Source organism: Sinocyclocheilus grahami, unplaced genomic scaffold (genome assembly GCF_001515645.1).
Source record: "Sinocyclocheilus grahami isolate Dianchi unplaced genomic scaffold, SAMN03320097.WGS_v1.1 scaffold726.1, whole genome shotgun sequence".
NCBI classification, from domain to species: Eukaryota; Metazoa; Chordata; class Actinopteri; order Cypriniformes; family Cyprinidae; genus Sinocyclocheilus; species Sinocyclocheilus grahami.
The window spans coordinates 525,793-542,207 of NW_015505905.1; the positions used below are offsets into that span (position 1 = coordinate 525,793).

At 38.2% G+C, this 16,415-nt stretch overlaps 1 long non-coding RNA gene across 2 annotated transcripts in view; it reads left to right on the forward strand.

The window, feature by feature from the left end:
- The window catches only part of LOC107560431 (uncharacterized), a 125,975-nt gene that overhangs the window by 95,001 nt on the left and 14,559 nt on the right, over positions 1–16,415 (forward strand). Inside the window, exon 3 of one of the 2 annotated variants that reach the window (XR_001605729.1) lies at positions 2,794–3,048. The exons of the other annotated variant lie outside the window; for it this stretch is intronic. This is a non-coding gene — a long non-coding RNA (uncharacterized lncRNA). Of the gene's footprint in view, positions 1–2,793; positions 3,049–16,415 lie in introns of those variants that run through there. 2 annotated transcript variants of the gene reach the window in all.

The window sequence follows — 16,415 nt, forward strand, 5'->3', positions numbered from 1 at the left end:
AGCATGAAGGCTGTCTTTATAGATGCTATAGTGAATTTCATGTTTCGTCTTCCGCCACATCTGCTCAGCTTTTCTGCATTGTCTTTTCATACTCTGTACTGCTGTTGATTTTATCCAAGGTGATTGCTAGCTCATGCCTATATTTTTTAGTTTCATCATAAACTAGGTAAGCAGGGACTTGTAATAATATGTTGAACATCTGATAAGTTGGTCAATCACACATCCAGAGTTATATCTTACCGCGGTGCTATAATAAATTTTCTGCAGTGATTGTTAGAATGCTTCAATTTGGGTCGAGGCTTGTTTTATGAGCCATCATGGTTAATAATACCATTTTTAAATTGAGAAAGAAAGTTTTATCTGTGCTATAATAAATTTTCTGCAATGATTGTTAGAATGCTTCAATTTGGGTCGAGGCTTGTTTATGAGCCATCATGGTTAATAATACCTTGTTTAAATTGAGAAAGAAAGTTTTATCTGTTGTAAAAATTCTGTGAGACATTCATAGCGCCTTGTTTAAAAAGTGCTTTTGTTGCAAACAAAAACAGTTATGACAACTGATTTTCAGTCTAATTTAGGTCTAATTCATAAAGAAAACTCTCTGTAAGCGCCTTGCATTCATCAGAGGCTCATTTGACTACTACTAACCCCATTTATTGGAGCATCATGGTTTTAGGTTTGAAAAATCTACAACATTTAACTAATTTGTTCAAACAAAAGTTACGTCATTGTTTAATCATACTGCTTTTCATCATGTAGGAAAACATGCCTTCATATATAATTATTTATTTCCGTATTCTTTAAAATAGAGATAAGACTCTCTTTAGCTTGTAATGTTTATGTGTGTGCTTATTTATATGATTTATCAGAACACAAATTTGTATAATGACATGAATATTACACTGATATAACAAGGTAAATGTGTTTATGAGGATATTTCTTAAGTCCTCATAATTCGGATCGCTTAAAAACAATATTTAATTAAAAATGTATGTATGCAGAATTTTTTGTGTGATGGTAGGTGTACAGTTTGTACAGTAAAAAATCATTATGTCTATGGAGTGTCATAATGGAGTGTAATAATACTCCAAATGATTGTCCCCATGAGCATAACAGCTTTTTAAATGATAAATTATACTAAATGTATTTCTGAAAATATAAAAAAAATTTAGAATGTTTACTGTAATGGTAGGTTTAAGGGATGATAGTGTATAAAATTTATGAATATAATGTAAATATAAATATGATGTAGAAACTTTAATTTTCTGTGAAACTGCGTAGCGACAATTTGGTTTGTGAAAATTTTATACAAATAAACATGAATAAAATTTAATTGAATTATGTCAATGTAAAGTCTCCATAAACATGACCGGACATGTCCGGGCCCCCAATAGTCCTTATCGTTTGACCTGTTAAAATATATATAATTTTTTTTCCCGATCCTGGTAAAATGTACAACGTTTTTATATTTTTTGTGATGACTAAAACTAGTGTAAATGTTTTCCTTTGTTTTATATCATATGCGATCACATAATTAATTTGTTTATTTTCATTTAAAAGAAGAGAATAAGATTCTGGGCGATTAAATGTGCACGCGTGTGTGTGTGTGTGTGTGAGAGAGAGAGAGAGAGAGAGAGAGAGAGAGCAAAAATGCCCTGATACCTTAGGACTGCGTATTTTATAACCGTGTCTAAATTAAGAATATTTATGTCATCGCGGTTAAATCCAAAGCATATGTAAAGAGGTCTTGTTGTTATTTAAACAAGCTTCTTAAAACAAAGCGTAACGGCTGTAAAGGCAAATGGTTTACGGCTGTAAAGACCTCGACTCTCAAATTACATGTGTAAACATTCCAACTATGTTCTCCGCTACAATTTTCTGCAAGTTAGAATAGGAAAGATAGATGGTCATGATCCTTGTAGCCAAAACACTGTGCACCCAAAACACTGTGAAATAAAAACAAGTCTAGATCATATTTAAAACGCATGAATAAATGTAATATTAACTGAATAATTCAAACATTTCTAAACCCGCTTGAAATTCGATTCGAAGCTGCAAAATTTGTCTTGCTCCATGTCATACCGTCACAGTCCACTGGGGACCTCCTGGGGATTTTGACAGACTTAGAGGGGATACAGATCTTAAACATTTCGTTTGAGACGTTACTGAAATAACGCGATGGCATATTCTGGTTCCCACTTCCTGTAAAATGTAAGGGATTTTCCCCATTTCTTTATTTATTTATTAGGCTAAACATTTTTATTTCAGTTTATCAGAATGACAGTGTGTGCGCGTGTGTGCGAGTGCGTGCATGTGTCTGTGTGTGCATGTGTGTGTGTCTGTGAGGGAAAGAGAGAGAGAGAGAGAGAGAGAGAGCTTTTCCAGCTTAAACTAAACACAATTTTGGGGAACCTCTCATTCTGAGAATGGTCATCATCTCTACCAAAATAATGTAAGGGTATTTATATTTTTTATTGTTTTATCCCCCAATTTCAATATTATTCATGTTACATATTTTATTTAAATTCTTTTATACAACCATCAGATTATATGTGTGGTCACACATATTGTGATCTGTTCTCACAAACTGTTTAAAATTGTCTACTTATTATCGACCTTAAAACCAATATCTTTCTCACATAGCCCATACAGCGACAGAGGATGAGAGATAGAATCTGTTAAAATTGTTTATTTATTCTGTTTATTGTACACCCCATTCCTTCTCGGGAGTTTTAGGTGCGTATAAACCGGCCATGTCTATGTGTTTCACAGCTCTTTTCTGATTTTCCACAGAAGTGCCAGGGTCTATTTATCTAAGCATGCCTCGGAATGCAACCGGACACTCGGACCCAGATGATGCAAACCCCCCGGATGTGGGAACGGACCATTAAAATCTTCAAAACATTCCTAAGGTCTTCATTATTGATTCATTACCGCTCGGACACATACATACAGCTGAACAAACATCATTTGTCATCCCCGGAGGTCAAAGGTTGACGTTGGAATTTCACATATGCCGGTTTTCACATCTGGATAGGTCACCGGGTCAACACAACGTGGGTGGTCGCAACGTGGGCGGTCACTACGTGGGGGGAGGGGGAAAGGTCACAAAAGTCAAAGCCATCAATCAAGTTGACATATGCCGTTGGGTATCACTACTAACATCTGTCCGACGTCATGTCCAAAGTCAACCTGACGTTATATATTATACAGTATATATCCTGTGCCTGCTGGGATGTTTGGGAGATTCCTGACATAATCAGTCTTAGATGTCCCGCCAACACTCAAAATGTGATACAAACAAGACTTTATAAACTACACAAGAGTCAAGTCAAGTCAGCATTATTTATATAGCACTTTTCACAATGAAGATTGTGTACAGTATTAAACAGGGAAATAATGTGTCGAAATAGTGTGCCGTACTCCTCTGGCCAGATGAAACCAGCAGTTTAATTCTAGGCTGCAACAAAGTCAGATTGTGCAGAGGACTCATCTGGTTTCCGTGGTCTTGTCCCGATGGCCGTCTAGGTGACAAGGTCTTCGGAGGGGATTGGTCTCTGGGGCTCATCTAGTTGACATGGTCTCCATTGACATTCAGGGCTGTAGAGGTCATCTATAGGTGCTGATCCACCATCTGGTCAGGATACAGACTGGATCCGGGTGACTGCAGTGACCATCTGATCAGGATACAGTCTGGATCTGGGTGGCTACGGTGACCTCGGAATAAGAAAGAAACATACTAATATTAGCATAGATGACATTCTTCTAACGATGTAACAAGTACATCGGATGTTAGTGTTCCTGGTTCCGGTTGTCCTAATTAATGCAGCCTAACAGTCCTTTAACGGATTTGAATTACAGAAATGTGTTAGTGTGTTATGTGTAAGCCAGGTTAAAGAGATGGGTTTTTAATCTAGATTTAAACTGAGTGTGTCTGCCTCCCGAACAGTGTTAGGTAGATTGTTCCAGAATTTGAGAGCTAAATAGGAAAAGGATCTGCCATCCCGCAGTGGATTTTTATATTATAGGTATTACCAAATGGCCAGAGTTTTGAGATCATAGCGTACATGAAGGACTATAATGCAATGAGAGCTCGCTCAAATACTGAGGTGCTAAACCAGTCAGGGTTTTATAGGTAATTAGCAAGATTTTAAAATGTATATGATGTTTAATAGGGAGCCAGTGCAGTATTGACAGAACCGGGCTAATATGATCAAACTTCTTGGTTCTAGTAAGAACTCTAGCTGCTGCATTTTGAACTAGATGGAGTTTGTTAAGCACACAGAGCAATCACCCAATAAAGCATTACAATAATTTAACCTTGAGGTCATGAACGCATGAATTAACGTTTCTGCATTTGCCATTGAGAGCATAGGTTGTAATTTAGATATATTTTTGAGATGGAAAAATGCAGTTTTACAAATGCTAGAAATGTAGCTTTCGAAGGAAAGATTGCTATCAAATAGCACACCTAGGTTCCTAACTGATGATGAAGAATTGACAGAGCAGCCATCAAGTGTTAGACAGTGTTCTAGGTCAGTGGTTCCCAATGCAGGGGTCGTGAGACAGTGAGGGGGGGGTCGCGATATGATTTCCAGAAATCAAATAAAATTTTGTAACTATTAGAAATAACATATTTTATCCATAAATAACAAAAGATCAAAAAATAGTAGTTAATAGTTACATTTAAAAAAAAACAAAAAAGCCATCAGCCTTTCAATTTTCTTTCCGTTCGATCGCGACCCCTGAGGTGATTACAACAGATTAACGACACCGCAATAGCATCAGTTGCAGCAGATCAATTTACAGCACCATGTTAAACATTCCGACATGTGCACGTAGGTAATTTTTTTTGCTTTAGGCTTAGGATATTATTTTTGTTGAAATGAAACGTTGGTTAATATCGACCAAAGACAACGCAGGGAGGCCAGCAGAGAGGCCAGCGGAGGAAAGCAGAGAAGCACCACAATCAGAAAGGCCATCGACCTCAGGTACGGAAAGAGAGCGGCGTGTGAGGACATCCATAAGCAGTCGGATCATCCTTACTCTAAGTGTCGAAAGTATCGAGAGGAATTTATCCAGTATGGATTCACATGTGTCATCGTCAACGAAGTACAACATCCCCAATGTGTTGTGTGCACTGAGGTGCTTGCACTTGAAAGCCTAAAGCCTGTAAAAATGCTACGACACTTGAAAACCAAGCACCCCTCTCTTACTGTTAAACCAGTAGATTTTTTCCGGCAAAAGGAGCGAGAGTTACAAGGCCAAAATAAAGTCCTAACTAAACAAACAACAATACCTGCCAAAGCTCAACAGGCATCATATGAGGTGGCATATTTAATTGCACAGGCAAAAAAGCCACACACGATTGGGGAAACCTTCATTAAACCCGCTGCTATAGATATAAGTCGGGCTATGCATAGAATCAGTGCCGCTGTCTAACAGGACTGTTGCCCGACGCATCTCCGACATGGCCCAGGACATAAACTGTCAGCTGCTGGACAGAGTGAAGAAAGGGAAATATGCTTTACACTATGCTTTAGACGGAGCCATAGATGTATCAAACTCTGCCCAGCTGCTTGTATTCATCAGATACAGTTTTGATGGAAAACTTAACGAGGACATTCTGTTTGCGCTCCACTGAAGGGAACGTGCACAGGTGAGGACATTTTCACAAAACTCGACAACAAACTAAAAGAAGATGGACTGTCTTGGAGCAAGTGCATCAGTGTGTGTACAGACGGTGGTGGAGCGATGCTGGGGGAAAAGAAAGGTCTTAAAGCAAGAGTCTTACTAGTGGCGCCTCACGTAAAATTCATGCATTGTATTATACACAGAGAAGCTCTTGCGAGCAAAACACTTGACCCAGAACTTAAACGTGTTCTTGAGACTTGGTCAACTATATAAAAATGATATCAGACTGTTTGCCACTCTCTGTAACGAACTGGGATCAGAGCATGAGTGCTTGCTATTCCATACAGACGTCAGGTGGCTTTCACGAGGGTATGTGTTCAGCCACCTGTTTGAGCTGCGGGACGAAGTGCGCTTATTTCTGATGGAGCATGGGTCCCAGCTCGCTGACCACCTCACTGATCCTGACTGGTTAACAAGGCTAGCGTATTTGGCTTGCATATTTGAAAAACTGAATGAATTTAATATAAATTCATAGGTAAATGCAAATTTGCAAGGTAAAAACACAAACATCATGTCGCTGAATAATAAAATCCACGTATTCAAGAAAAAACTTGAGCACTGGACTGAGCGAGTTGAAATGGGTAGGATTGATATGTTTTCTGAGCTGGAAGAATTCATGGAGGAAAACGAACTGAGTGTTAACATAGTGAAGAAGTCTATCACTGCCCACCTTCAAGCCCTCCTGGAACACTTTAACAGGTATTTCCGAGAAGAAACAGCTCCAAAACAATATGACTGGATAAGATCACCATTCACTATAACGAGGGCAAATCATCTGACATCCGACCTGGAGGACGCTGGTTGAACTGTCAAGCGACCGAACCTTGAAGACAGTGTTTATTTCCAAGACACTGGCTGAGTTTTGGATTTCAGTCGAGAGGAAATACCCTCAGCTATCCAAGGCCACTATGGATGTACAGATGCCGTTTTGCACTACCTACTTTTGCAAAAAGACTTTTTCGGGCACTCACATACATTAAATGTAAATACAGGTCGCGACTGAACGTAGAGGATGATCTCCGAGTGGCAGTCTCCAAAATTAAACCAAGAATGGACTTGTTGTGCTCCAAGCATTGTGCCCACCCATCTCATTAGGTGAGGTTAATGTTGAAATGAAACGAATGAGTAAATTACTATAAAAAAGTATTTGGTTGTTAGACCGTTGTGTTCTTTTGTGTTGTCATTATGCTCATGTTTGGATAAGCCTATTGGTGCATGTGCGCCGTTGCGTGCAACGTTTGTATATTTTAGCCACCTCCGAGGATAGTGGGGGTCGCGAGTCACTGGCACCGTTATTTTGGGGGTCGTGGGCTGAAAAGTTTAAAAAACCCTGTTCTAGGTTATTACATGCGGAGGTTTTTGGTTCTATAATGAACACCTCTGTTTTTTTATATGCTTAGGCTATTCTAACATACACACAACTAACAACTAGGGTTTATATATATATATATATATACAGTGGGTACGGAAAGTACTCAGACCCCCTTAAATTTTTCACTCTTTGTTATATTGCAGCCATTTGCTAAAATCATTTAAGTTAATTTTTTTTCCTCATTAATGTACACACAGCACCCCATATTGACAGAAAAACACAGAATTGTTGACATTTTTGCAGATTTATTAAAAAAGAAAAACTGAAATATCACATGGTCCTAAGTATTCAGACCCTTTGCTGTGACTATCATATATTTAACTCAGGTGCTGTCCATTTCTTCTGATCATCCTTGAGATGGTTCTACACCTTCATTTGAGTCCAGCTGTGTTTGATTATACTGATTGGACTTGAAAATGACCAACAATTAAAACTTTATCTGCAGCCTGCACTAACTCAGAAAATCTGCTAATTCTTTGATAAAGTCTGTATGGTGCCTTGGTGGCCTGTATACAGTAGCCAGTATAAACGTCACAGGGGATTTAGCATTAACACTTATTTCTCTGGATAATATTATATGAAACACAATTACATCAAACAAGTTATATTCATTTAAAGTAATGTAGTCATCTGGTTTTAGCCAGGTTTCTGTCAAACAGAGCACATGTTATGCATCTAAGTTATGATCTGTGATCATGTCATTTACAAAAAGCACTTGTGTAGAAGGGGATTTAATATTCATTAAGCCAAGCCTTATCATTTGTTTATCTGTATTATATCTGTTTTTTATTTGTTGAACATCAATTAAATTGTTACAATAAAATTGTTTAAATAAACCATGATTTTGCTACACTAACCATAGTTTAACCATGGTATATGTAGTAAAACTGTGGTTATACAAATGGTAATCAATACGCCAAAAAACATGGTTACTACACTTTTACTACAATTAAACCATGTTTTTTGAACAGTCTGTTTATTGAGGTGTAACAATATATAACAGTAATACAACATTTTGTAGTTACATCTTTTTTACGTATGAAAGCAAGAAAAAAAAACAAAGGCCAAAGGTATAAACAAGGCCAAGTTCTTTAGGAAAGTTTATAATTACATTCCACACGGTGTCAGGTGACTCGTTAGTGTTACAAGGTCTCAGGTGTGAATGGGGAGCAGGTGTGTTAAATTTGGTGTTATCGCTCTCACTCTCTCATACTGGTCACTGGAAGTTCAACATGGCACCTCATGGCAAAGAACATGGGTTATGCACAACAGACTTCCGTATTCTGTTAACCGGGTCTCGTCGCTTCCGGTTCAAGCGTTTTGCATATGCTTAGTTAAATATGAAGCAGTTTTACTCAAGATGCCTTCAAAGTAGGTACCAATTGTGATCATAACCAATTTCCATCAAATATGCGGACTGATATCTAAACGTTTTTTTTTTAAAATTCTTTTCACATTTAGATATAAAAATTTAATAAAACGTCAACAATAAAAACAGCTAGCTAGTTTAACTTATCTTAAAAGTCCATAAATATAGCTATTATTTAATATGGCTGTTAACACGTTTTCTGACAAGCGGAAGCATTGAGACCTGTTTTCCGGGTTTGGTCAGGTGATGTTCGACATATACCCTACTCTCTGAGGATCTGAAAAAAAGAATTGTTTCTCTACATAAAGATGGCATAGGCTATAAGAAGATTGCCAAGACCCTGAAACTGAGCTACAGCACGGTGGCCAAGACCATACAGTGGTTTAATAGGACAGGTTCCACTCAGAACAGGCCTCGCCATGGTCGACCAAAGAAGTTGAGTGCACGTGCTCAGCGTCATATCCAGAGTTAGACATTAATGGCTGTGTGTTGAGTTATTTTGAGGGGACAGCAAATCAAATTTACACTGTTATACAAACTGTACACTCTCTACATTGTAGCAAAGCGTCATTTCTTCAGTGTTGTCACATGAAAATATATTATAAAATATTTACAAAAATGTGAGGGGTGTACTCACTTCTGTGAGATACTGTATATATATATAATTCATGTCCTTGTTACACTTAATGTTTACACTAAGTGCAAATAGCTATATCCCTAACCCTAACCTATTTACACCCTGGAGGATTTTCTGCTATTTATACTACTTATTGCAGATAGTGGCAATTATGTGCACCTCAGTATTGTAGTACATTATAAAACAATATGCAATAATAACAATAACAACGACGTGATATCTGATTTGAAAAAGTAGAAAAAAAAAGTCAGGCAAAACGCGATTCGAACCACGGTCGATCGCGTCAAAAACGACTTCAACACAACTTTACCATCTGAGCCACTGGAGCTGTTTTTAGACGATAGACTTTTGCAATGCTTTGTAATCACACGTTGATGGGCGGAGTTAGTGTAAATAGCCTTTGCCAACAAGACGGGCTATTTGCACTTGTAATTAGACACCAATGAAGGTTCTTGTCCAAGATTTTACAATACATGGCCCCGTCCATTTGCCCCTCAATGTGGTGAAGTCATCCTGTACCCTTAGCAGAAAAACAGCCCCAAAGCATAATATTTCCACCTCCGTGCTTGACTGTAGGGATGGTGTTCTTGGGGTCATAGTCAGCATTTCTCTGCCTCCAAACACGGTGAGTCAAGTTAAAGCCAAAGAACTCAATTTTGGTCCCATCTGACCACAGCATTTTCTCCCACGCCTTTTAGATGTTCATTGGCAAACTTTAAACGGGTCTGTTCATGTGCCTTCTTGAGCAGGGGACCTTGCGGGCGCTGCAGGAGTTCAGTCCATTGCGACGTAGTGTGTTACCAATGCTTTGCTTGGTGACAGTGGTCCCAACTGCCTTAAGATCATTAACAAGCACCTTCCGTTTAGTTCTGGGCTGATCGCTCACATTTCTCATGATCATCCTTACCCCATGAGGGGAGATCGTGCACAGAGCTCCAGACTGAGGCCGATTGATGTTGTTTTTGTATTTCTTCCATTTCCAAATAATTGCACCAACAGTTGTCTCCTTCTCGGCAAGCTTCTTGCTTATGGTCTTGTAGCCCATTCCAGCCTTGTGCAGATCTGCAATCTTGTGTCTGACATCCTTTGACAGCTCTTTGGTCTTGCTCATGGTGGTGGGAGAGGTTGGAACCGAAGATACATATTGTTTGGACAGATGTCTTTTATACACCTCTAACGAGCTGACATTAGGAGTAACTTCTTAAAGTGGCAGGACTAATCTGTGTTCCACATGGGCACATAACCAATCTGTGGGAGCCAGAATTCTTGCTGGTTGGTAGGGGATCAAATACTTATTTCACTCACAGAAATGCAAATCAATCTTTAACCTTTATGTAATGTGTTTTTTCTGCTTGGTTTTCTGTCTCTATCTGTTAAAATAAACCTACCATAAAAATTACAGACTCTTAATTTCTTTGTAAGTGGGCAAACTTACAAAATCAGCAGGGGATCAAATAAATATTTTCCCCACTGTATATATGCAACACATCTCCTTCGCATAGAGTTGATCAGGTTGTTGATTGTGACCTGTGGAATGTTGGTCCACTCCTCTTCAATGGCTGTGCGGATTTGCTGGATATTGTCAGGAACTGGAACACGCTGTCGTATACGCCTATATAAAAATCTATGTAAAATCTATAATATTGTATATTGTATAAAAACTATAATATTGTAGTACTATTATAAGTAATATACAGTATAAGGTAAAATTGTTGTATCTATATAAGTTGTATCAATATATATTAATTATAAAGCACTATTATAACAAAATGTATTATTCTAATACATTAATTCTATTTATTTTATTGTCACCTCACACATGGATCTGCATTTAAATGCTTTTTTTTCTTCTTTTTACAACAGGATGTTTTCTATAATGTATTTCATAATAAAAATGCATTATCATATGTCTTATTAATCAGCATTAAACAAACAATATCAATCTTATTCTCAGTGATTAAAGGTTAAAGATTAAACGAAAAGTTTGAAAAAAGATTGCACAACCACCAATTAGGTGGCGATATGCACAATGTATGTATATGGCCATTGAATAAAAGAAGAATAAAGAAGTAGTATGGCATGCTTTTTCTTAGCGTCTGTTTCCATGACTTGTCGATTCGTTGCTCTGTTGAGAATGTCTTGTGTGTTAACCGTGAACATACTCTGAGTTGACTGAACTTACTCCCGAATGTGTTTTTGGAATCAGCATTCCTCGAGTAACCAAGGTTTGGGTTAATCAACCAAGATTTCAGGGTATAAGTGACGGCAAGTTAACCTTGCATTCTGGAATACCCCCCAGGATTGGAAACCACTGTGGAAACTATGGTAGTTTTCCCAAAGCAGTCAAGTGAGCCTATAAGGGAATATATCCATTACCATACTCTACCATACTCCTTTGTTACTGCTATAAAGGTTCCAGAAAGAGCAAGTAGAGGTCAAAATTCAATGTTTTGAGAAAGAATAAAAATCATTATTCCCTCCCTTGCATTTCTGTATGTAGTGCAAGTATACCTCATTTGTGTACTCAAAATGAATCAAAATCAATCCAAATGTTTAAAAATACAAAGTATGTGTGTACAAATTGTACATTTCAAAGAACTTATGTTTACTGATTTTTTGTTCACTTTAAAAAATATATATATATATATATGTTTTTTTTAGCATGGACATTGACACTTCATTGACCCAAAAATATTTGCATTCTAATAGTAAAATGAATTGCAATGATACATACAGGTGCATCTCAATAAATTAGAATGTCGTGGAAAAGTTCATTTATTTCAGTAATTCAACTCAAATTGTGAAACTCGTGTATTAAATCAATTCAATGCACACAGACTGAAGTAGTTTAAGTCTTTGGTTCTTTTAATTGTGATGATTTTGGCTCACGTCTCAACAAATTAGAATACTTCATAAGACCAATAAAAAAACATTTTTAGTGAATTGTTGGCCTTCTGGAAAGTATGTTCATTTACTGTACATGTACTCAATACTTTGTTGGGCCTCCTTTTGCATGAATTACTGCATCAGTGCAGAGTGGCATGGAGACAATCAGCCTGTGGCACTGCTCACAAAAGGAAGCCCAACCAAGTATTGAGTACATGTACAGTAAATGAACATATTTTTAGTGAATTGTTGGCCTTCTGGAAAATGTTTTTTTATTGGTCTTATGAAGTATTCTAATTTGTTGAGATAGTGAATTGGTGGGTTTTTGTGAAATGTGAGCCAAAATCATCACAATTAAAAGAACCAAAGACTTAAACTACTTCAGTCTGTGTGCACTGAATTTATTTAATACACGAGTTTCATCATTTGAGTTGAATTACTGAAATAAACTTTTCCACGACATTCTAATTTATTGAGATGCACCTGTACATGTCTACAAATAGAGATCCTAAAATGTTTTACTTGTACAAGTATTTGTGCAGTACTCATGATTTTCTGGGGAAGTAATTAAATTTATTTTCTCAAAAAGTGAGTAACCCCTGCAGTTAGGTATTTGTAAAACCAATAAGATGAAAACATGAGTAATGTGAATTGAACATCATTTTTCATTTTTTTATATGAAGGGCTTGTTAGGGAAAGGTGGTGGAATCAAATATGGGATCCAAATGTGACAACTTATTTAGCCTTATAGTGGAGTTATTAGCCTCTTTTAGAGATTCAGCATATGTGCTAATGTCCTGTCCAGTCCTGTGTCAGCTCTCTCATTTGTGGCCTAGAATGTGCTGGAATTGATTCTGTACTGGTGCCCAATCCTGATTCCTCACTCAGTTTCACAGTTAATCCATACTGATCCCATCAGGTCACCATAACTCAAGTGTTAGTTATGGTGACCTAACATAATTTAGTAGAATCGTTAATACGATATATCACAATAATGAACATATACGATATTGTTATCGTGGACACTTCAAAATACAGTGAATAATTACTTATTACAAATTGCAGTACTTTCTGATACTGAACAGGGTTTAAAGGGGTCCTTGAATATGATTTCACTTTTTTAACTTAGTTATTGTGTAATGTTGCTGTTTGAGCATAAACATCTGCAAAGTTACGACACTCAAAGTTCAATGCAAAGGGAGGTATTTTCTTTTACGGAATTTGCTTTTTAAGGCCTAAAATAAATGACTGGTAGGGACTACAACGGTTTTCTTCCTGGGTTTGTGACATCATGAACCCTACAATTTAAAGATAACATAAACAGCAGTTCATAGCAGCACTTAGACTTAACAGGCTATTTATTTTCAAACCTTTTTACATTTTAATCTAGACTACAACGTGCACTAGATATTGTCTGAAAATGTTTTGATTCTTTATCGTTCAGTAATACTTTACATTAAGGCTCACAATTAGTTAACATTAGTTAAATCATTAGTAAGCATAAACTGCCAATGAACAATTCTTCTAAAGTTAATTTCAACATTTAATAACACGTTATTGAAATCAAAAAGTTGTAACTGTATTATTTAATGGACCCAAGCTAACATGAATGAACAGTTGTGTGTTTTTTTTGGAATAAAAAATAACTTCTGTAACAAATATTGCTCATTGTTCATGTTAATGCATTAACTAAGGTTAAATATGAATTATTTTACACTTTAATTAGTTTGAAACGCTAGTGTACTTTATACATAGTGTTTGTTGAGGTAATGTAGTGTTCTGCAAAAAACACCTTGCATTTCCAATTCATTCTCCAGTAGGTCATGCTGAGAGCTAAACATTCATTTTCAGTGTGAGAATTGAAAGTCCTGTCAACAGCTACCAGTTGAGCATTTTGCATGTAAGATTATGGAAATCTGTTAGTGCCAGTTGCCTCGTGGGCAGCGCACCGACATACTGTATAGTGCCATTGCACTTCGGGCGTCCCGAGTTTGAATCTTTTGTAAGGTATTTGTCAAGTATAATATTTGTTATCCAGTATTAATTGATAATATTTAGCATTACTGTGGTTAATCCAGTAGCACCTTTTCTTTGGCATTGCCCAGTAGTTGGTAATTACAGCTCCATTCACACAGAAGGCCCTTGCTGAAAATACAAGCGAAACCTGAAAATTTACAGGTGTGAGAATTGTTGTAGAATGCAGTTGTCAATGTACTAAGTACATGTTAGTAGATAACATGTTATGTTGTAAGTCACCCAACATATATACCAGTCCCTTCATTTATCATAGGATGGAAAATGTTTGAAATATTTCAACCAATATTTGGAACCATGTCTGTTTGTGCGGAGTATGTTCTTCAATTAGATTGCATAATACATGCACTGCAAACAAGGACCATAATGCTCTTTTTTCTACATTCTACTGCTGTTGAACACAACAAAGTCCTGCCTCTAATTACATAACATGGATTAACATTTAAGCCCCCACTCATGACCTTACTGTGCATGCTGAAACAAAGGGTTTCAGGCACCATGCTGTTAATAACAGAGCTTTTTTTTTTAAGTGCCTCTAAGATCATTTCAGTAAGAACAATCCACCTTTTTCCTGAACTCCGTAGTCTCGTCTGCCTCATAACGGAAAAATACTTAACATTTTCGGTCTCTAGTGTTTCTAGTCAAATTAACAGACATTTTAATTTGCACATCCAAACAGAGATTAGAATCCCTCCTCGGTTACTCAGGAGAAAGGAGGATAAAAGATAGATAATAGAACAGTTAGAGATCAATATGAATCACAAGCCACAGGAAGATGGGGTAGTTAGTGTAATAAACAAGGAATAGGGTTAGATAGGGAAGATGTCCCCTTAAGAACAGTACCATATTTAGTTATAGTTTAACATGTGCTCGATTTTGCATCTGCCAATGTGTTATTTAGGGAAATAAAGAAAAACATTTGCTAATTTAGCTCTCATCATTACACAAAATGTTAAATTATTCAAAGAGGTGTAAGATGGCCTATTATTAGAGATGAAGCAGTATGAAAATTTTACATCACGATTACAGTGACCAAAATGATCACAATTTTCAATATCATCACGGTATTGTTCAAATTTGCTGGAAAGTTCAAAAAGTACACAAACTGATCATACTCAAACTGAAATCATTTCACCAAGTTTTATGTCAAAAACCGGCAAACAAAATTAGCAGCACTATGTACTTTTTGTTTACATAGATTAAATCGATCTATATGTGTAACGCCCCTGTGGATTGTTTATTGTGGTTTCTTCCCCTTTTGTTGGTTTAGCCCGTACTAAATATTAGTTTATCACCTCATTGTACTCACCTGTCTGCCCCTCGTTATCCACCCTATATCAGTTCCTGTCCATTGTGTTCTAGTTGTCGGTTATTGTGAATGTTACCCCGAGTGTGTGTGTGTGTGTCTCACCTACCTGAATCTGCCTTGTTGTGTCTACATTAAAATAACATTATTGGAATCCTTGTCGTCGTCCTCGTCTTCCTGCCTGCCTCCACACACCGTGACCGTGACAGAATAACCGACCACTAAGTAAAGTATAGCGGCGTCTTTCCCCTCATTTGTTTTTCCGGTTTTTGTCAGTTTTTATTTTTTATGTTATGGATTACCCCGCCTTCCAAATCCTCCTGCTGGAGCAGGGGGAACGCTCTCTTGAGGACCACACGAACGACTTTCTGTCCCTGGCTCACCTCACACACTACCCGGACAACTGCCTCTGTTCATTCTATCAAGTTGGACTTAACGCCACCACACGAGCGCAGTTGTCCAGGGATGGTCCTCGAGAGAGCCTCGCCGCCTTCATCGAGTGGGTGCTGGTGTCCTGCAAGTCCCATCTAACCGTGGACATCGCTGACAACACCAGCCCCACTCAGGACCCTGAGCCCAGCCCACCATCTCCCCGTGGTACAGAGCATAAGCCTGAGCCCACCGATGATGGAGAGCCATTTCCCGCCGCGATCCACGAGCTGGAGCGAAGCCCCACAGCTGAGAATAGGATCGCCTCGGATATTGAGCCCAACACATCAGACCAGGTGCGAGAGCCGGTGACAGTGCCCACCTCGAGGCAGCAAGCCGTGAACGGTGTGAACGCGGAGAGGAGCTCCGCCCCCTGCATCATGGCCGAGGGTGAGCTGACTATGGCGGGACATAAGGGCCAGAATATGGAGGGAAGTCGGTGTCAAAACGAGGAGGAGAGACCTCGGAATCTTCAGTTTAGCCCAGGAAGGGCTCCCGATCCCCTGTTGAGCCTAGGAATGGCTCCCGATCCCCTGTCGAGCCTGGGAAGGGCTCCCAATCCCCTGTCGAACCCGGGAAGGCCTCCTGATCCCCAGTTCAGCCTGGGAAGGGCTCCTGATTCCTCGTTAAGCCCGGGATGGGCTCCTGATTCCTCGTTAAGCCCAGGAAGGGCTCCTGATCCCCAGTT